This window comes from Rana temporaria, chromosome 6 (assembly GCF_905171775.1).
Source record: "Rana temporaria chromosome 6, aRanTem1.1, whole genome shotgun sequence".
Taxonomy (NCBI): Eukaryota; Metazoa; Chordata; class Amphibia; order Anura; family Ranidae; genus Rana; species Rana temporaria.
Genome location: NC_053494.1, coordinates 211,002,895 through 211,024,175, shown reverse-complemented (window position 1 = coordinate 211,024,175; position 21,281 = coordinate 211,002,895). Strand labels below are relative to the sequence as shown.

At 48.5% G+C, this 21,281-nt stretch overlaps 1 protein-coding gene across 7 annotated transcripts in view; it reads left to right on the top strand.

The window, feature by feature from the left end:
- TNS1 (tensin 1) overlaps positions 1-21,281 on the top strand; it is a 506,243-nt gene that overhangs the window by 156,645 nt on the left and 328,317 nt on the right. The window contains exon 1 of one of the 7 annotated variants that reach the window (XM_040358206.1): positions 16,985-17,633. The exons of the other annotated variants lie outside the window; for them this stretch is intronic. The gene's annotated coding sequence lies outside the window, so the exon portion shown is untranslated. Of the gene's footprint in view, positions 1-16,984; positions 17,634-21,281 lie in introns of those variants that run through there. 7 annotated transcript variants of the gene reach the window in all.

Below are 21,281 nucleotides of genomic sequence, written 5' to 3'. Positions count from 1 at the left end.
TTTCATCTGGGTCCCCATTAGATTCCCTCTTCTTACATCTGGGTCCCCATTAGATTCCCCAATTACATCTCGGTCCCCATTAGATCCCCCCCTTACATGTGGGTCCCCATTAGATTCCCTCTTCTTACATCTGGGTCCCCCTCAGATTACCCCCCTTACATCTCGGTCCCCATCAAATCCCCCCCCCTTACATCTGGGTCCCCATTAGATTCCCCCCCTCTTACATCTGGGTCCCCATCAGATTCCCCCCCTTACATCTGGGTCCCCATTAGATTCCCCCCCCCCTTACATCTGGGTCCCCATCAGATTCCCCCCCCTTACATCTGGATCCCCATCAGATTCCCCCCCCCCTTACATCTGGATCCCCATCAGATTCCCCCCCCCTTACATCAGGGTCCCCATCAGATTCCCCCCCCCTTACATCAGGGTCCCCATCAGATTCCCCCCCCCTTACATCTGGGTCCCCATTAGATCCCCCCCCCTTACATCTGGGCCCCCATCAGATCCCCCCCCTTACATCTGGGTCCCCACCAGATTTCCCCTTGCATCAGGGCCCCCAACACAGTCCCCCCTTGCATCATGGTTCCCATTAGAGTCTCTCTTCACTTTGTAGTCCCCATCAGATTCCCCCATTAAAGTCTCCACTTAAATCAAGGGCCCCATCAGATTCCCCCCCCTTCCCCTTACATCAGGGTGCCAATCAGGGTCCCCCCCCATTTATATCAAGGTCACCATCAGAGTCCCCACCACAGTCCCCTCTTACATCAATCAGATTCCACTCCTTTTATCACGGTCCCAATCAGTCATTGTCCCCATTTATATAAAGGTCCCCATCAGAGTCCCCCCCCTTTACATTAGGGTCTCCACCACAGCCCCCTCTTGCATCAATCAGAGTCCCTCCTTACATCAGGGTCCCAATCAGAGTACCCCCCCCCCATTTATATAAAGGTACCCATCAGAATCCCCCCCCCCTTACATTAGTGTCCCTATCACAGTCCCCTCTTGCATCCATGTCCCCTCCCCCCTTGCATCAGGGACCCAATCAGAGTCCCCCTCTCCCCCCTTACATCAGGGAGCCTATCAGAGCACCTCCCCTTACACTAGGATCCCCATCAGAGTCATCCCCTCTTACATCAGGGGCTTCACCAGAGCCGCCCCCCCCCTCTTACATCAGAGTCCCCTCTTACATCAGAGCCGCCCCCCCCCCTCTTACATCAGAGTCCCCTCTTACATCAGAGTCCCCTCTTACATCAGAGTCCCCTCTTACATCAGAGTGATTAGTGAGGTTTGGCGGGGTAGAAGGACACAAACCGATCGGAAACCGCAGAGACTGAGAAAAAGCTGCGCTGCGGGCCGGATGCGGCTCACAGGCTGCAGCTTGGAGGTCCCTGGTATAGTAGATGGTCATCTATACCGAGATTTATTATCATAGCCCGGGTCATAACCATGTATGATGGGGGCCCCATAGCAAAGCTGGTGAAGGGCCCCCTTGTTTTTCTAAACTCCATGATATGGAGTGCTAATCACTATTCTAGCAAATCTAATGAGGTCTCCAGTCTTTATATACACGAATTCTTCATCTCTGGCCTGTGAGAGGAGGATAGTTCAGGGATTGGGAGATGCATCTGATTGGCTTTATTTATGATCGATCCTTATGATTGATGAGATCTCTCGGGAATGGATCGCTCAGCAATATTCCTAGACTCACCTCTGATTGCAAGATCTGCAACTCCTCCATAAAATATTACTTGCAATTCATCACACAGCAAACATTTGTTACGGAAGAACCTGAACTCTGTTATCCGCTATTAAAGGGACTATGGCCCAGATTCACAGAGAGCAGGGCGCACATTACGCCACCGTAGAGCAAACGCCGTACGCCACGCCAGCGCAGCGCAGAGAGGCAAGCATTGCATTAAGCAAGCCAACGCTGTGCCAGCGTGGCGTGGGTTTCGAAGGCGTACGCCGGCGTAGGTGGAAGTGGGCGTGACCCATGCAAATGAGGCGTGACCCCATGCAAATGATGGGCCGAGCGCCAGACAGGTACGTATCCCAAACTGCGCACTCGCCGTGACGTGGACGCATGCACAGCACCCCCCTGTGCCTGCTCACAACCACGCCGGCACAACTGCCTAAGCTACGCCGGATCACTGCATACGCCGTGAACATAACGTACGCCCAGCTAGACACACGTCCAACGCACAATACGCCGGCTTGTGTTCCCTGGTGCAGACCTGAGCATGTCTGTTGCCGGGTTGCACCTCCTTTATGGGGAATAACTTTACGCCGGACGTACAACTTATGCGCATCTCGCGCCGAGCACACGCACGTTCGTGAATCGCTGGAATTCCCTAATTTTCCCTCATTTTCCCTCATTTCCATGTTTGAATGGCTAATCAATGGGAGCGGCCCCATGCATCCAGCCTAAATGTGTGCCCACCCTACGCCGGCGTGAGCAAGCTACGTCGGCGGGGTGTAGCCTGGTTTTAGGCGCATGTCTGTTTGTGGGTCTGGCGCACAGATACGACGGCGCACATTTGCACTTACGTCGGCGTAACTTGTTATACGTCGGCGTAAGTGCTTTGTGAATCTGGGCCTATGTCTTAAAGCAGGCATGTCCAAAGTCCAGCCTGCGGGCCAATTGCGGCCCACGTTCCGGTTTAATGTGGCCCCCCTGGTAATTTGGATATATCTATCTTTTGTGGCCCCCAGGAACACAACAAATATATACTGTATTTATCAGCGCTGCCTCGGAGGAAACGGGGAGGGGGCGGGACCAGCGCCATCAGGTTACATACAGGAGAATCTCATGTTTACTCGGCAGCATCTGTAATAGGAAGTCCCGTCTCCTGGGCTGCCATTGGACAACTGTTCTGTCTATCATAGGGGGCGGGATTTTGTATTAAAGAGACCGCAATGTAAACAGGAGATTCTCCTGTATAATCTGTTGGCGCTCGTCCCGCCCCCTCCATGTCCCTCGGAGGCTGCAGATGAGCATCAATCTAGCTGCAATGGTGACATTCATGACAGCGGTAAGGCTGCATTGATTGCAATGGTAAGGCTACATTCATAGCAATGTTAAGGCTGTATTTATGACAATGGTGAGGCTGTATTTATAGCAATGGTGAGGCTGTATTTGGGCAATGGTGAGGCTGTATTTGGGCAATGGTGAGGCTGTATTTATGGCAATGGTGAGGCTGTATTTATGGCAATGGTGAGGCTGTATTTATGGCAATGGTGAGGCTGTATTTATGACAATGGTGAGGCTGTATTTATAGCAATGGTGAGGCTGTATTTGGGCAATGGTGAGGCTGTATTTGGGCAATGGTGAGGCTGTATTTATGGCAATGGTGAGGCTGTATTTATGGCAATGGTGAGGCTGTATTTATGACAATGGGGAGGCTGTATTTATGACAATGGTGAGGCTGTATTTATGACAATGGTGAGGCTGTATTTATGACAATGGTAAAGCTGCATTGATTGCAATGGTAAGGCTGTATTTATGGCAATGGTGAGGCTGCATTTATGGCAATGGTGAGGCTGCATTTATGGCAATGTTGAGGCTGCATTTATGGCAATGGTGAGGCTGCATTCATGGGCACTGACCCTTATTTTGCTTTACAGTTCTTTATTTAATTTTTTTTTCTGAAACTTCCCTCTTAAAGTGAAGGTGCGTGTTATACGTCTGTGCCTATTATACGCCGATAAATATCCAAATAACACGCCTGAGCTCATCTCTTCACCACACACCTCCACAAAGGCAGGAGAACTCGTGTTGGGCCGTGTATTAGTCCTCGGACAAACACAATTAGACCAAATTTTATTGGTTCAAAGAATGTCAGGCAAAATGGTCGGCCCTCGCGCCGCGCATGTTCACTTCATCGAATCTTTGAAAAAAGTTTGGACACCCCTGTCTTAAAGCGATCGTAAACCGCTGCAGGAAAAAACAAAACAAAAATGTAAGACCATAGCATGTGCTAGTATACATCACATACTAGCACATTATGAAATACTTACCTTGGAATGAAGCCCTCCAGCAAGGTGGTGAGAGGGCCTACATGTTGAGTGGCCGGAGCCGTAATGACGTCATGCGCGTGGGAGCCCTCGGTTCCGGTGTTCTGACGAGAAAGGTCCCCTGACGAATAATGCCCGCCCTGTACTGCGCAGGCGCAGTACGGAGCACAGCGGGGGGGGGGGGGGGGGAGTTTTTTTTTGGATTTTTCAAGCACTCCTCCCTTCCTCAGGACTTATTATGTGACTGGATTGGAGTTCTGGTAACACTCCTCTGTGTAAAATCTAATCCTAAGCCCGGCAGGTCGTGCCGAATTCTTAGGAACGGTAACTTTTTCAGCATTTGTCGCATTCTCCGGTTATCTGCGGCGTGTTTACCAAGCGATAGGAAAGGCGACAACGGGCCGCTTTATAGTCTATTAAGTAATAAGCGGATATGTACAGAGCTGAGATTGCGTTTACAGTAGGCGGGGCCTCAAGATACTTCCCTTTTTTCTATTATTATTTTCTTTTTTTAGAGAGAGAAAATGTTTAAAGCGGAAGAACAACCAAAAGTCCGAAAAAAATTAAAAGCCCAATAAGAGATAATATTCGGGTGCCACCGATGCCGGTTCCGATGCCAGGCACTTAACCGGGGATCGGAACTCGCGCAAATTCTCCGATACCCGAAACTGATACCTTCTGGCTCAGGGATTTCCCCGCTAACAGCTGAAATGTAAAGAAAGGAATGGCAGCAACTATTGGTTGTTAAGGAGCGGGGCCGCCGTGTCCTTGGCAACCAATGACATTTCATTGGTCTACAGGATTCCCCTCCCACCAGCTGTCACCCTCATGTCCTGGAGGACGGAGAGAACAGCGCCATCTAAGTGCAGTGTGGCCACAGTTTATTTTATAAACAATAAGAAATACACTCACAGGGTTAAAAACAATTCCAGCATAAATGATGAACTCTCAGGTGGTGGTCACTGGTGTGTCGGTGACCAGGGGTGGCTCCCAGCACTTACTGGTAAACTCGGAGACACTCGGTGCACTGATGATGTCACTTCCGGGTAGGTCATTCGTGCCCCAAGTTTCTCCCAGTTTAAGTGTATTTCTTACCTTCTTCTTTTATTTAATTTTTTTACATTAAATTGCGGTCATACTGCACTTAGATGGCGCTGCTCTCTCTGTCCTTTTTGTGTTCCCAGAGCCCCTTCTAGCTCCCCCACCCTGCCCTCACTTACCCTCCTACACCCCCCACTTACCCTCCTACTCCCCCCCCCCCTGCCCTCACTTACCCTCCTACACCCCCCACTTACCCTCCTACTCACCCCCCCCATCCTCACCTGCCCCCACTTACCCTCCTACTCCCCCCCCTGCCCTCACTTACCCTCCTACACCCCCCACTTACCCTCCTACTCACCCCCCCATCCTCACCTGCCCCCACTTACCCTTCTACACCCCCCACTTACCCTCCTACTCTCCCCCTGCCCTCACTTACCCTCCTACACCCCCACTTACCCTCCTACTCACCCCCCCCTCCTCACCTGCCCCCACTTACCCTCCTACTCCCCCCCCTGCCCTCACTTACCCTCCTACACCCCCCACTTACCCTCCTACTCACCCCCCCCATCCTCACCTGCCCCCACTTACCCTTCTACACCCCCCACTTACCCTCCTACTCCCCCCCTGCCCTCACTTACCCTCCTACACCCCCCACTTACCCTCCTACTCACCCCCCCATCCTCACCTGCCCCCCACTTACCCTCCTACTCCCCCCCCTGCCCTCACTTACCCTCCTACACCCCCTACTTGCCCTCCTACTCACCCCCCTATCCTCACCTGCCCCCACTTACCCTCCTACTCCCCCCCCCACCCTGCCCTCACTTACCCTCCTACACCCCCCACTTACCCTCCTACTCCCCCCCCCATCCTCACCTGCCCCCACTTACCCTCCTACTCCCCCCCCTGCCCTCACTTACCCTCCTACACCCCCCACTTACCCTCCTACTCCCCCCCCATCCTCACCTGCCCCCACTTACCCTTCTACACCCCCCCACTTACCCTCCTACTCACCCCCCATCCTCACCTGCCCCCACTTACCCTTCTACACCCCCACTTACCCTCCTACTCCCCCCTGCCCTCACTTACCCACCTACACCCCCCACTTACCCTCCTACTCACCCCCCCATCCTCACCTGCCCTCACCCTCCTACACCCCCCACTTACCCTCCTACACCCCCCACTTACCCTCCTACTCACCCCCCATCCTCACCCTTCCCCACTTACCCTCCTACACCCCCACTTACCCTCCTACTCCCCCCCTGCCCTCACTTACCCACCTACACCCTCCACTTACCCTCCTACTCACCCCCCATCCTCACCTACCCTCCTACTCCCCACCCTGCCCCCACTTATCCTCCTACACCACCCCACTTACCCTCGTACACCCCCCACTAGAGTTGCCACCTCATCCCTTTAAAAAGGAACACATATGAATTACACAGGTTCTGAGGCTAATTTAATGCAGGTAAGGCACCAAATGAGTCTAATTACCACCTTAATTAGCCACAGAACCTGTGTAATTAATATGTGTTCTGTTTTAAAGGGATGAGGTGGCAACCCTACCCCCCACTTACCCTCCTACTTGCCCTCTTACTCTGCACCCTGCCCCCCACTTACCCTCCTACACCCCTCCCACTTACCCTCCTACTCACCCACCCATCCTCACCTACTCTCCTACTCCCCACCCTGCCCCCACTTACTCTCCTACTCCCCACCATGCCCCCACTTACCCTCCTACACCCCCCCTTACCCTCCTACTTACCCCCTACTCCCCACTCTGCCCCCACTTACCCTACTCACCCCCCATCCTCACCTACCCTCCTACTCCCCACCCTGCCACCACTTACCCTTCTACTTACCCTCCTACTCCCCACCCTGCCCCCACTTACCCTCCTCACCCCCCATCCTCACTTACCCTCCTAAACCCCCCACCCTGCCCTCACTTACCCTGCTACACCCCCCACCCTGCCCCCACTTACCGTCCTACCCCCCCCACTTACCCTCCCACTCTCCCCCACTTACCCTCCTATACCCCCCACTAACCCTCCTACTCACCCCCATCCTCATCCTCACTTACCCTCCTACTCCCCACCCTACCCCCAATTACGGTCCTACTCCCCTCACTTACCCCCCTACTTCCCCCACCCTACCCTCACTCCAGCCTTACCCAACCCCCCCCCCCCCCCCACCTCCCAAACCACCCTTCTACCTACTCTTCCTAGGTGATGGGTATCGGTTTAATAAAAAAAAAAATGCCATCGGTGCGTCCCTAGATAATATATTAAAGCGTTGAAATACTTACTTAAAAAGTAATGAAATACTTACCTTAGAACGAGGCGTCGGTAACTCACCTGGTCCACGCCGAGGTAGCTGACATGTTGCCTCAGCGTGTCTCTCCCGGGTATCACAACTCCAGCGCATGCGATAAGGTCCGGCGTCTCCCGGGCCCTCAGCCGAGAATCCCCTGTGCACCCCCTGTGCACCCCCTGTGCACGTGCGCCGCTGTAGGTAAAAGTTACTAAATTGACTTTACAACCACTTAAAAATAAAAAATAAACGCTTTTGCTGCAATATTGTTCCCCCCCCCCCCCAGTACTATTTTTTGCCACTAGATGTCTTCTGTCTGATCGCCAGCATCCTTCATCCTTCAACCCTCTTCTTCTGAGCTCAGGTCATCCCGGACCAGCCCCCAGCCTGTGACTGGACAGTGAAAGGAGAAGCAGCGCTGTGCTGAGCTCTCTCCTTCTATCAGCGTGCTTCTTGTCGGCGGCACAGGAGCTGGTCGGCTCTTTGTAATGTTTCTTCAATTTGGCTTCGATCTGTTAGTGTATTTAAATCTGCTAATACATCTAACACTCCCCTCCCCCAGACGGACAATGCTGCTGTCTGATGTACAGAGTAGGGGGGGGGGCTCTAATACAGGAGGTGTGTTACTGGCCAGGTCATCAGGTGATGACAGAGGGAAAGAAGGTATAAAGAAAAAAGAAAACGAATGCAGCCACCACATGTAATGATTGGTAAGCTGAGATACAAGAACTTTGCTGACCGATAGGAAAGGAAAGTCCTGGCCTGTCCTGTGATGGGAGGGAGAGGGGCGGCCATGTCTAACCCCGTTATTGGGAAAGGTAGGAATGTTACCTGGGGGGTGGAATACCAGTGAGATTACTCCCATTCCTCTCCCGCAGGCCGGAATGTGTCTGCAGGAACACAGGTGCTCTGCGGGGGGTAGCCGGGTGTCTTCGGAGGGGGGGGAATGTGTGACTCAGGTCTTGTGTGCACAGTGGCCAGGATTCACCACAGCCGCCTCGGGACAGATCACCGCTCAGGTCTGGTGCACAAAACTCGGGGCAACCAACCAACCGAGTGTCATCAGAAGTCGCACATTTCATGTGAAGGTGAAAGTTATCAAGAGACCCGCCACCTACTGACACCATTCCAGAAAAGCCCGCACCTATAGAGAGACGACCATATACAGTACCTACCTCTCCTGGCTGTGCATACCTACCTCTCCCCCTGGCTGTGCATACCTACCTCTCCTCCTGGCTGTGTGTACCTACCTCTCCTCCTGGCTGTGCATACCTACCTCTCCTCCTGGCTGTGTATACCTACCTCTCCTCCTGGCTGTGCATACCTACCTCTCCCCTGGCTGTGCATACCTACCTCTCCTCCTGGATGTGCATACCTACCTCTCCCCCTGGCTGTGCATACCTACCTCTCCTAGCTGTGCATACCTACCTCTCCTGTGCATACCTACCTCTCCTGCTGGCTGCACATACCTACCTCTCCTCATGTGCATACCTACATTTCCTCCTGTGCATACCTACCTCTCCTCCTGTGCATACCTACCTCTCCTCCTGTGCATACCTACCTCTCCTCCTGTGCATACCTACCTCTCCTCCTGTGCATACCTACCTCTCCCCCTGGCTGTGCATACCTACCTCTCCTCCTGGCTGTGCATACCTACCTCTCCTCCTGGCTGTGCATACCTACCTCTCCTCCTGGCTGTGCATACCTACCTCCCCTACTGTCTGTGTATACCTACCTCTCCTCCTGGCTGTGTATACCTACCTCTCATCCTGGCTGTGCATACCTACCTCTCCTCCTGGCTGTGCATACCTACCTCTCCTCCTGGCTGTGTATACCTACCTCTCCTCCTGGCTGTGTATACCTACCTCTCCTCCTGGCTGTGTATACCTACCTCTCCTCCTAGCTGTGCATACCGACCTCTCCTCCTGGCTGTGCATACCTACCTCTCCTCCTGGCTGTGCATACCTACCTCTCCTCCTGGCTGTGTATACCTACCTCTCATCCTGGCTGTGCATACCTACCTCTCCTCCTGGCTGTGCATACCTACCTCTCCTCCTGGCTGTGCATACCTACCTCTCCTCCTGGCTGTGTATACCTACCTCTCCTCCTAGCTGTGCATACCGACCTCTCCTCCTGGCTGTGCATACCTACCTCTCCTGCTGGCTGTGCATACCTACCTCTCCTCCTGTGCATACCTACCTCTCCTCCTGGCTGTGTATATCTACCTCTCCTCCTGTGCATACCTACCTCTCCTCCTGGCTGTGCATACCTACCTCTCCTCCTGGCTGTGCATACCTACCTCAGCCATGGTGGTGGATTAGATATGTAGGCTCTGCTTAGTAATGATGTACAGTGATTGTGCTTTACTGTTCCGTTGTCCTTTCCATAATGAAGAAAATCCTGTAGATGAAGGAGAAATCCAAGGAAGAGGACGGAGTGGCCCCATCCCCAGCAGAGGTCCTGTGTCGTCTTGTCTGGCACGCCGGTTGGCTCCTTACCTGGCACCGTAGATGATGAAGACGGAATAATTGGCACCGGTATGTGGAAAAAACATTCCTATACTCTCTGCAGAGGAACGCTCCATTCCTGGCTGCAGACCATCTCTCTCTCTCTCTCCAGGTGAAATACCTCCTGTACTCTCTGCAGAGGAACGCACCATTCCTGGCTGCAGACCATCTCTCCCTCCAGGTGAAATACCTCCTGTCCTCTCTGCAGAGGAACGCTCCATTCCTGGCTGCAGACCATCTCTCTCTCTCCAGGTGAAATGCCTCCTATACTCTCTGCAGAGGAACGCACCATTCCTGGCTGCAGACCATCTCTCTCTCCAGGTGAAATACCTCCTGTACTCTCTGCAGAGGAACGCACCATTCCTGGCTGCAGACCATCTCTCTCTCCAGGTGAAATACCTCCTGTACTCTCTGCAGAGGAACGCACCATTCCTGGCTGCAGACCATCTCTCTCTCCAGGTGAAATACCTCCTGTACTCTCTGCAGAGGAACGCACCATTCCTGGCTGCAGACCATCTCTCTCTCCAGGTGAAATACCTCCTGTCCTCTCTGCAGAGGAACGCTCCATTCCTGGCTGCAGACCATCTCTCCCTCCAGGTGAAATGCCTCCTGTCCTCTCTCTGCAGAGGAACGCACCATTCCTGGCTGCAGACCATCTCTCTCTCCAGGTGAAATACCTCCTGTACTCTCTGCAGAGGAACGCACCATTCCTGGCTGCAGACCATCTCTCTCTCCAGGTGAAATACCTCCTGTACTCTCTGCAGAGGAACGCACCATTCCTGGCTGCAGATCATCTCTCTCTCCAGGTGAAATACCTCCTGTACTCTCTGCAGAGGAGCGCTCCATTCCTGGCTGCAGACCATCTCTCTCTCCAGGTGAAATACCTCCTGTACTCTCTCTGCAGAGGAACGCTCCATTCCTGGCTGCAGACCATCTCTCTCTCCAGGTGAAATACCTCCTGTACTCTCCTGCAGAGGAGCGCACCATTCCTGGCTGCAGATCATCTCTCTCTCCAGGTGAAATGCCTCCTGTCCTCTCTGCAGAGGAACGCACCATTCCTGGCTGCAGACCATCTCTCTCTCCAGGTGAAATGCCTCCTGTCCTCTCTCTGCAGAGGAACGCACCATTCCTGGCTGCAGACCATCTCTCTCTCTCTCCAGGTGAAATGCCTCCTGTACTCTCTGCAGAGGAGATCTGGAATTTTGGTGCGATTGCCTCATTCGCTATTAAAGGGATACGAAATGCGTACTTCTTCCCTCCATGGGAAACGGCTTCTATAGTATTCACAAGAATGTATGTGAAAGTATCGATGTCGCCCAGAAAATGATACTTCTGACATTTGCATTCCTCGCTGTCAGCCCATTGTTCTGCAGAAGGAGATATTTAACCCTTTTGCTGCCAGAGCTGTTTTTTGCACACGTTAAAAAAGAAAAAACATTTTAGGCCTGAAGATTGCATAAACCCCCCAAAACAGAATATATTTTCTGAAAGCAGACCCCCTAGGCAAGATGCGGCCCTTTGCTTGCCTTTTATCGGACCCTTGGGGCACTTTTCCCTCCACTGATACAAGACACTATTCCTTCCACTGACACCAATAATGGGGTACTATTAATTCTACTGACGCCAATGATGGGGCGATATTTCTCCCACTGACACCAACAATGGGCGATATTTCTTCTCCCATTGACACCAGCAATGGGGCGCTATTTCTCTTATTGACACCAACAATGGGGCGCTATTTCTCCCGTTGACACCAACAATGGGGCGCTATTTCTCCCATTGACACCAGCAATGGGGCGCTATTTCTCCCATTGACACCAGCAATTGGGCGCTATTTCTCCCATTGACACCAGCAATGGGGCGCTATTTCTCCCATTGACACCAGCAATGGGGCGCTATTTCTCCCATTGACACCAGCAATGGGGCGCTATTTCTCCCACTGACAACAGCAATAGGGCGCTATTTCTCCCGTTGACACCAACAATGGGACGCTATTTCTCCCATTGACACCAACAATGGGACGCTATTTCTCCCATTGACATCAACAATGGGGCGCTATTTCTCCCATTGACACCAACAATGGGGCGCTATTTCTCCCATTGACATCAACAATGGGGCGCTATTTCTCCCACTGACACCAACAATGGGGCGCTATTTCTCCCGTTGACACCAACAATGGGGCGCTATTTCTCCCATTGACACCAACAATGGGGCGCTATTTCTCCCATTGACACCAGCAATGGGGCGCGATTTCTCTCGTTGACGCCAGCAATGGGGCGCTATTTCTCCCATTGACTCCAACAACGGGACGCTATTTCTCCCATTGACACCAACAATGGGGCGCTATTTCTCCCACTGACACCAGCAATGGGGCGCTGTTTCTCCCACTGACACCAGCAATGGGGCGCTATTTCTCCCACTGACACCAGCAATGGGGCGCTATTTCTCCCATTGACACCAGCAATGGGGCGCTATTTCTCCCACTGACAACAGCAATAGGGCGCTATTTCTCCCGTTGACACCAACAATGGGACGCTATTTCTCCCATTGACACCAACAATGGGACGCTATTTCTCCCATTGACATCAACAATGGGGCGCTATTTCTCCCATTGACACCAACAATGGGGCGCTATTTCTCCCATTGACATCAACAATGGGGCGCTATTTCTCCCACTGACACCAACAATGGGGCGCTATTTCTCCCGTTGACACCAACAATGGGGCGCTATTTCTCCCATTGACACCAACAATGGGGCGCTATTTCTCCCATTGACACCAGCAATGGGGCGCGATTTCTCTCGTTGACGCCAGCAATGGGGCGCTATTTCTCCCATTGACTCCAACAATGGGGCGCGATTTCTCCCATTGACATCAGCAACGGGACGCTATTTCTCCCATTGACACCAACAATGGGGCGCTATTTCTCCCACTGACACCAGCAATGGGGCGCTCCCACTGACACCAGCAATGGGGCGCTATTTCTCCCACTGACACCAGCAATGGGGCGCTATTTCTCCCACTGACACCAGCAATGGGGCGCTATTTCTCCCACTGACACCAGCAATGGGGCGCTATTTCTCCCGTTGACACCAGCAATGGGGTGCTATTTCTCCCATTGACACCAGCAATGGGGCGCTATTTCTCCCATTGACACCAGCAATGGGGCGCTATTTCTCCCACTGACACCAGCAATGGGGCGCTATTTTTCCCATTGACACCAACAATGGGCACCATTTCTCCCCCTAATACCAAAGATGCATTGTTTACTCCCACTGATGCCAGGATCATTTCTACTCCTAATGGCCACAGTCTGACCCCCCCCCCCCCAAGTCTGGAGGACAATACACTTTTGTTTAGAAAGTTTGGCGACCCCTTCCCCAGAGAATAAAATGGCGGTAGTTCCAACTTTTATGTTACACAATATTACCGCAAAGATCTAGGAACTGTGAAATTTCGGCAAAATACATTTTAGGGCACACAAACGCAATAAAAATGTTTTTTGGATAAAATATAAAAGATGAGGTTACTCCGAGTAAATGGATACCCAACATGTCAAACACTAAATTTGCGTGCGTCCGTGAAATGGCGGCAAACCTCAGTACCCTGTATTTTTCATAGGCGACACTTTAAAAGCCCCCTATAGGTCATCCGTTTAACGTTACGGAGGAGGTCTGGTGCTAGAATTCGTGTTCTCATTCCTGTGTGCGCAGCGATATGTAACCTGTATGACGCCAATTTTGTTTGGGAGTCACGTCGCACGACCGCGCAATTGTCTGTTAAAGCGACGCAGTGCCGAATCGCAAAAAGTGCTCTGGTTCTTTGACCAGCAATATGGTCCGGGGGTTAAGTGGTTAAAAAAGAAATAAAAAAACATACTTCTCTTTTAAAGCTAAAAAAGACACAAATGAATGCAGCTCTGTAATGATTATTTTAAATACAAGCCGTGTAAGTACCTGAATGTGACCTGATATCAGCCTTTTGTCTCCGTCCCTCTATAGCAGTGTGAGAGGAGGAAGCAGCACAAGCCACCATGTGTTAACAAGGAGCGTGCTGATGGGATGAGAGAGCAGAGTGACTGAAATTAGGGGCGGAGCCAGGACATCTTTCACTGAGTGAGCCAGCCCAGTACAGTCCCACAGACTTCCGTGGGATCCTCTGGAGACACAGTGCTATAGAAGTCTATGGGGGTGTAATGCGCAGTTATGGTCAGGACAGGTGGGGGTTGCTTTAGGATAGGAAAAGTGTGTGGGGGTTGGTCAAAAATAATATTTCTTTTAAATATTTATTATATTAATATTTATATTAAAGGCTGCACAAACTATTGGCGCGTTATAAATCCTGTATAATAATAAAAAATTATTTGTTTTAAACTGCGTTGTTCCTTTTAAATGTTGGCTTCATGAAGCATAAACCTATTAAAAAATAAAGAAATGCTGGTATTTTTGTGCTTTAGTAGCAAAATTCAGAAATAATAATTTTATATATTTATATTATTTTAATATTTCAAATATTAAGCGCTGTGCAAACTGTTGCCGCTATATAAATCCTGCATAATAAACATAATAATAAAAAAAAAAAAAAAAAAATTCTAAAGTGCGTTGATCCTTTTAAATGTTGCATAAACATATTAAAAAAAAAAAACACTGGTATTTTTGTATCTTAGTAGCAAAATTCTAAAAGAATATTTATATTATATTAATTTTTATATAGAAGCGCTGCGCAAACTGTTGGCGCTATATAAATCCTGTGTAATAATAATAAAAACAATAATTTTGTTTTAAAGTGTGCTGATTTTTTTTTTTTATTTGGCTTCACGAAGCATAAACCCCTATTAAAAAAAATAAAAAAGCTGGTATTTTTGTACTTTGTAGCAAAATTCTAAAAGAATATTTATATTATATTAATATTTCTATTGAAGCGCTGCGCAAACTGTTGGCACTATATAAATCCTGTATAATAGTAATAATAATAAAAATATAGGGCCAGATTCTCAAAGAATTACGCCGGCGTATCAGCAGATACGCCGACGTAACTCCGAATCTAAGCCCGTCGTATGGTTTAAGTGTATTCTCAAACTGAGATACACTTAACCACTTAAGCCCCGGACCATTTTGTTGCTAAATGCCAGGCCAGGTTTTGCGATTCGGCACTGCGTCGCTTTAACAGACAATTGCGCGGTCGTGCGACGTGGCTCCCAAACAAAATTGGCGTCCTTTTTTCCCCACAATAGAGCTTTCTTTTGGTGGTATTTGATCACCTCTGCGGTTTTTATTTTTTGCGCTATAAACAAAAATAGAGCGTCAATTTTGAAAAAAATGCAATATTTTTAACTTTTTGCTATAATAAATATCCCCCAAAAACATATATAAAATTTTTTTTTTCCTCAGTTGAGGCCGATACGTATTCTTCTACCTATTTTTGTGACTGTGACATTATGGCGGACACTTCGGACAATTTTGACACATTTTTGGGACCATTGTCATTTTCACAGCAAACAATGCATTTAAATTGCATTGTTTATTGTGAAAATGACAGTTGCAGTTTGGGAGTTAACCACAGGGGGCTCTGTAGGAGTTAGGGTTCACCTAGTGTGTGTTTACAACTGTAGGGGGGTGTGGCTGTAGGACTGACGTCATCGATCGAGTCTCCCTATAAAAGGGATCACTCGATCGATGCGCCGCCACAGTGAAGCACGGGGAAGCCGTGTTTACATACGTCTCTCCCCGTTCTTCAGCTCCAGGGAGCGATCGCGACAGAGCGGCTATAAACGAATAGCCGCGCCGTCGTCACGGATCGCTCCCCGCGGGAATCCGACCGCCGCATGTAGCGGGGGGGGGGTTCCGATCGGACCCCCGACCCGCGGAAAGGCGGGGACATACATGTATGCCCATCTGCCTGTACGTGCCATTCTGTGGACGTATACATGCGGCGGTCGGCAAGTGGTTAAACATGCCTAAGATACGACGGCCTGCGCTGTCGTATCTTAGGGTGCAATATTTACGCTGGCCGCAAGGTGGCGCTTCTATTGCAGTCGGCGTAGAATATGCAAATGAGTCGTTACGCCGATTCACGAACGTACGCTTGCCCGTCGCAGTAAATTTACGCAGTTTCCGTAAGAGATACGCGGCGTAAAGATAAAGCTGCCCCCTAGGTGGCGTATCCAATGTTAAGTATGGCCGTCGTTCCCGCGTCACAATTTGAAAATTTTACTTAGTTTGCGTAAGTCGTCCGTTAATGGGGCTGGACGCCATTTACGTTCACGTCGAAACCAATGACCTCTTTGCGACGTCATTTATCGCAATGCACGTCAGGAAATTTTAGGGACGGCGCATGTGCAGTACGTTCGGCGCGGGAACGCTCCTAATTTAAATGATCCACGCCCCCCTACCCGGATCATTTGAATTAGGCGTTCTTGCGCCGGGGGGATTTACGCTACGCCGCCGCAACTTTACAGGCAAGTGCTTTGTGAATCAAGCACTTGCCCGTAAAACTTATTTTTGTGCTTTAGTAGCAAATTACAAAAATGTTTTATTTTAACTATTTATATTATTTTAGTATGTATATTACAGTGCTGCGCTACATAAATCCTGAATAATAAAAATAATAATAATAAAAAATAATAATTTCGTTCTAAAGTGCGTTGATCCTTTTTAAATGTTGGCTTCACGATGCATAAACATATTTAAAAAAAAAAAAAAAGCTGGTATTTTTGAATCTTAGTAGCAAAATTCTAAAAGAATATTTATATTGAAGCGCTGCGCAAACTGTTGGCGCTATATAAATCCTGTATAATAATAATAATACTTTTGTTTTAAAGTGCGCTGATTCTTTTCAATTTTGGCTTCACGAACCGTAAACCTATTAAAAAAAAAAAAAAAAAAACTCATGCTGGTATTTTCGTGCATCTGGAGAGAGCGCGGTTGGCTGCACGCAGGCATGGCAGGGGTTAAGGCACAGGAAACCATCTGCATGTACAGTTTGATTTTTAAACATGTGCAGAAGTGGAGAAAACCCTCCTCTCTCTCCCTCCACCTCTCCCAGCTGTGCTCCCTCCCACCTGGCCAGATCCAGGACCTCAGCTCTCCCCCCCCTCCTCCATTCGCCTATCCTGCTGCTGTTGCTGTTGCTGCTGTTGCTCTCTCTCCAGCATGAGTGTTGTAATGTTTTTTCCCTACTCTTGGATTCCATGCCCTTTAAGGCTGCACAAATCAGTCAAACAGCCAGGAGTTGTTGTTGGGTGTGTATGTGTTTTGCTTGGAGTGCGCTGCTGCGCTTAAGAGGGAATTTTTTTTTTAGAGGGGAATGGATAAGGAGTAATAAGATTCCCCCCTCCTCCTTCTTCTTCCAGTGTGTTTCAAGCTTGCAAGCTTTTCCATAGTCAGCCCCACGCGGCTCACACACAGGAATACGGCTCTCACTGGCTTGCATGACACCTCTGATACCTTTTTGGAACTTTGGGAACTTTTTTTTATTTTTTTTTGGCTGTCAGCTGCAACTTTTTGGACACTTTGCTTCTTTTTTTTGTTCTTGGCACTTGCTGCGTGCCCTCTTCACCCCTCCGCCAAGGTGAGATGGGAAAAGGAAGGAGGGGGAGAGATTAGATTGGCTGTTTGTTTTTTCTTTTATTTTTTTTCCGCCTGCTGCCCAGATAAGCGTTGGATTTTGCAAAAAAAAAAAGAGGGGGGAACGGCGGCACCTGGTTGGACGGGCAGCACCTGGCTGGACAGGCGGCACAAGGAACTTTGTTGCAGAGAGGTGTAAGGTGAGCTGCAAGAGGGGGGCAAAGCGTGAAGCTTTTGTGGTTGTTGGCATTGGCTGTCTGTAATTATGTGGCCGTCGCATGTGAAGAACGCAGGGTGTGCTTTGGATGTCTGTGCCAGCCTTTGGTGGCGAGGGCTGAGAATTGTAGTTCGGCAACAGCTGGGTAGCTGCCAGTTGTCCTACGGTAACGACTGCGCTAAATTCCAGCTGTTGGGTGAACTACAAGTTCCATACTGCCCTACCTCTCTCTTTGAAGAGGCTATCCAACACAATGGGTTAAAGCTTAATTATGATGGCAATTTTATGTTCATTTTATGGAATTTTTTTGAAATTTTCTTTTATTTTATGTAAATTCTTTTGGAAATTTTCTGTATTTTTGGGGGGAAATTTTATGGATTTTTTTGGGAAATTTTCTGTAATTTTTTGGGAAATTTTCTGTAATTTTTTGGGAAATTTTCTGTAATTTTTTGGGAAATTTTCTGTAATTTTTTGGGAAATTTTCTGTAATTTTTTGGGAAATTTTCTGTAATTTTTTGGGAAATTTTCTGTAATTTTTTGGGGAAATTTTCTGTAATTTTTTGGGAAATTTTCTGTAATTTTTTGGGAAATTTTATGATTTTTTGGGGAAATTTTATGATTGTTTTGGGAAATTTTATGTAATTCTTTGGGAAATTTTATGTAATTTTTTGGGAAATTTTATGTAATTTTTTTGGAAATTTTATGGAAATTTTGGGGAAATTTTATGGATTTCTTTTGGAAATTTTGGGGGGAATTTAATGTAATTTATTTTAATTTATGGATTTTTTTTTTTGCAAATTTTATGAAAATATTATGGAGTTCTTTGGAAATTATTATGGAAATTTTATGCCAAAGCTCAATCTCTGTTTTTCCAAAACACCAATCGTTTATGAATAAATATTATGCATGTTTTTGCCAAAATTGTATTCCTGTTGAAATCTTATTGGGTAATGGGCATCAATAATTTATTCTTATGTACGACATGTTGCGGTATTTCGGAAACATTGATTTTTTGGGGGGTTAAGCTTGTTATCGTTTTATGGTCTTCGAGAACAGCAGTTGGTAGTTGGAGTTTCTATAGATTGTTATGGATTTTACGTCTTCGTATGTCTTCTCAAAAAGTCATGCTGGTGTTTGGGGTTCAGCAGTACCGGGAGAGCACGGGGGGGGGGGGGGCGGGTCATATCTCTTTTCTTTTTGAGCTGGGTAGTCCTCAGCTGCCGGCGTGTGTCATTGATCTGCCTGGAGGCACTTTGACATTGTTTTGGGATCCTAGAGAGGTGGTGACCAGCTGATCGTGTGACATGCCTGTGCTGGAATCCCTAATGTTATACTGGGAGATTTTTCTTTTTATCCATATTCTAGGTTTGTTGTTCTGGATCTCAAAATGTCAGTGTGTTGTGAGTATCGGGGTGTCCTAGATATGGACCCCAAGTGTAAATTCGTCATGTCTATGGATATCTAAGAATACGCATGTTCTAATGGACCCAAAGTGTGTGCCATAGAGTTGAACCCAGAGTCTGAATGTACCATAGTTATGTCTAAGTGTTGGTGTGCCATGGATATGAACCTCAAGGGTCAGTGTGTCATGGATATGAACCCCAAGGGTCAGTGTGTCATGGATATGAACCCCAAGGGTCAGTGTGTCATGGATATGAACCCCAAGGGTCTGTGTGTCATGGATATGAACCCCAAGGGTCTGTGTGTCATGAATATGAACCTCTAGGGTCAGTGTGTCATGGATATGAACCCCAAGGGTCAGTGTGCCATGGATATGAACCCCAAGGGTCAGTGTGTCATGGATATGAACCCCAAGGGTCAGTGTGTCATTGATATGAACCTCTAGGGTCAGTGTTTCATGGATATGAACCCCTAGGGTCAGTGTTTCATGGATATGAACCCCTAGGGTCAGTGTTTCATGGATATGAACCCCAAGGGTCAGTGTGCCATGGATATGAACCCCAAGGGTCAGTGTGCCATGGATATGAACCCCAAGGGTCAGTTTTTCATGGATATAAACCCCAAGGGTCTGTGTGCCATGGATATGAACCGCTAGGGTCTGTGTTTCATGGATATGAACCCCACGGGTCTGTGTTTTATGGATTTGAACCCCACGGGTCTGTGTTTTATGGATATGAACCCCACGGGTCTGTGTTTTATGGATATGAACCCCACGGGTCAGTGTTTTATGGATATGAACCCCACGGGTCAGTGTTTTATGGATATGAACCCCAAGGGTCTGTGTTTTATGGATATGAACCCCACGGGTCTGTGTTTTATGGATATGAACCCCACGGGTCTGTGTTTTATGGATATGAACCCCACGGGTCAGTGTTTTATGGATATGAACCCCACGGGTCAGTGTTTTATGGATATGAACCCCAAGGCTCAGTGTTTCATGGATATGAACCCAAAGGGTCAGTGTTTCATGGATATGAACCCCAAGGGTCAGTGTGTCATGGATATGAACCCCAAGGGTCAGTGTTTCATGGATATGAACCCCACAGGTCTGTGTGCCATGGATATGAACCCCAAGGGCCAGTGTTTCATGGATATGAACCCCCAAGGGTCAGTGTGCCATAGTTGTAGACCTCAAGCTTCAGTGTACCATAGATATAAAGTGTCAAAACTCCCTGGTTTTGCACCTCAAGTGTCAGTCTTTCATAAATGTGGACCCCATAGGGTTTATTTACTAAAGCTACAAACCAATCAGCTTCCAGGTTTTATCGCTAAAGCGTAATGAAACAAGCTGAGTTTAGATGCCGATTGGTTTCTCTGCAGAATTGTGACACATTTTTCTCTCTCTAGCTTTTCCGTAGTAAATAAACCCCTAAGTGTTCTAAAATTGTGGATCCCAAGTATTGGGGTGCCATAGATATAAACCTTGAGTGTCGGGTATCCTAGTTTGGGACCTGAAGTGTCCATGTTCCAAGTGTTGGGGTGGCTTTTATGCAAGTTGTTATTTCTTTCAAATCTTTATTCTCATGGGAAGGGGTTGCCTCCCATCCCACCTTTCCTGGAGGCAGACCATCCACCCGTACAACCCCCCGTGTGCTGATCTTTCCATCTCGTCACACCCAATTGATCATTATGTGGTCCAAACATGACGGCTACTGTCAGATGAAATCTCTCAGGCTGCTTTATGGAATACGGATGACAGGTTCTCACGTCCCAGCATTATATAATGATCTGCTGCCAGAGAGCAGAAGACATTGTACAAGGTTGTGAATCAGATGGACATCTACTAACTGCAGTGATATCGGGGACAGGCCAACTCCAGATGCCGGGTGGCTGTGTTGTCTTCCAAAATTGCAGATGTTAACGAAACATTTCTTAAACTTCACCCCCGGACCTTTTTGCGATTCGGCACTGCGTCGCTTTAACTGACAATTGCGCAGTCGTGCGACGTGGCTCCCAAGCAAAATTGGCGTCCTTTTTTTCCTACAAATAGAGCTTTCTTTTGGTGGTATTTGATCACCTCTGCGGTTTTTATTTTTTGCGCTATAAACAAAAATAGAGCGACAATTTCGAAAAAAATGCAATATTTTGTACTTTTAGCTTTAATAAATATCTTAATTTTTTTTTTTAAATACATTTTTTTTCTCAGTTTAGGCCGATACGTATTCTTCTA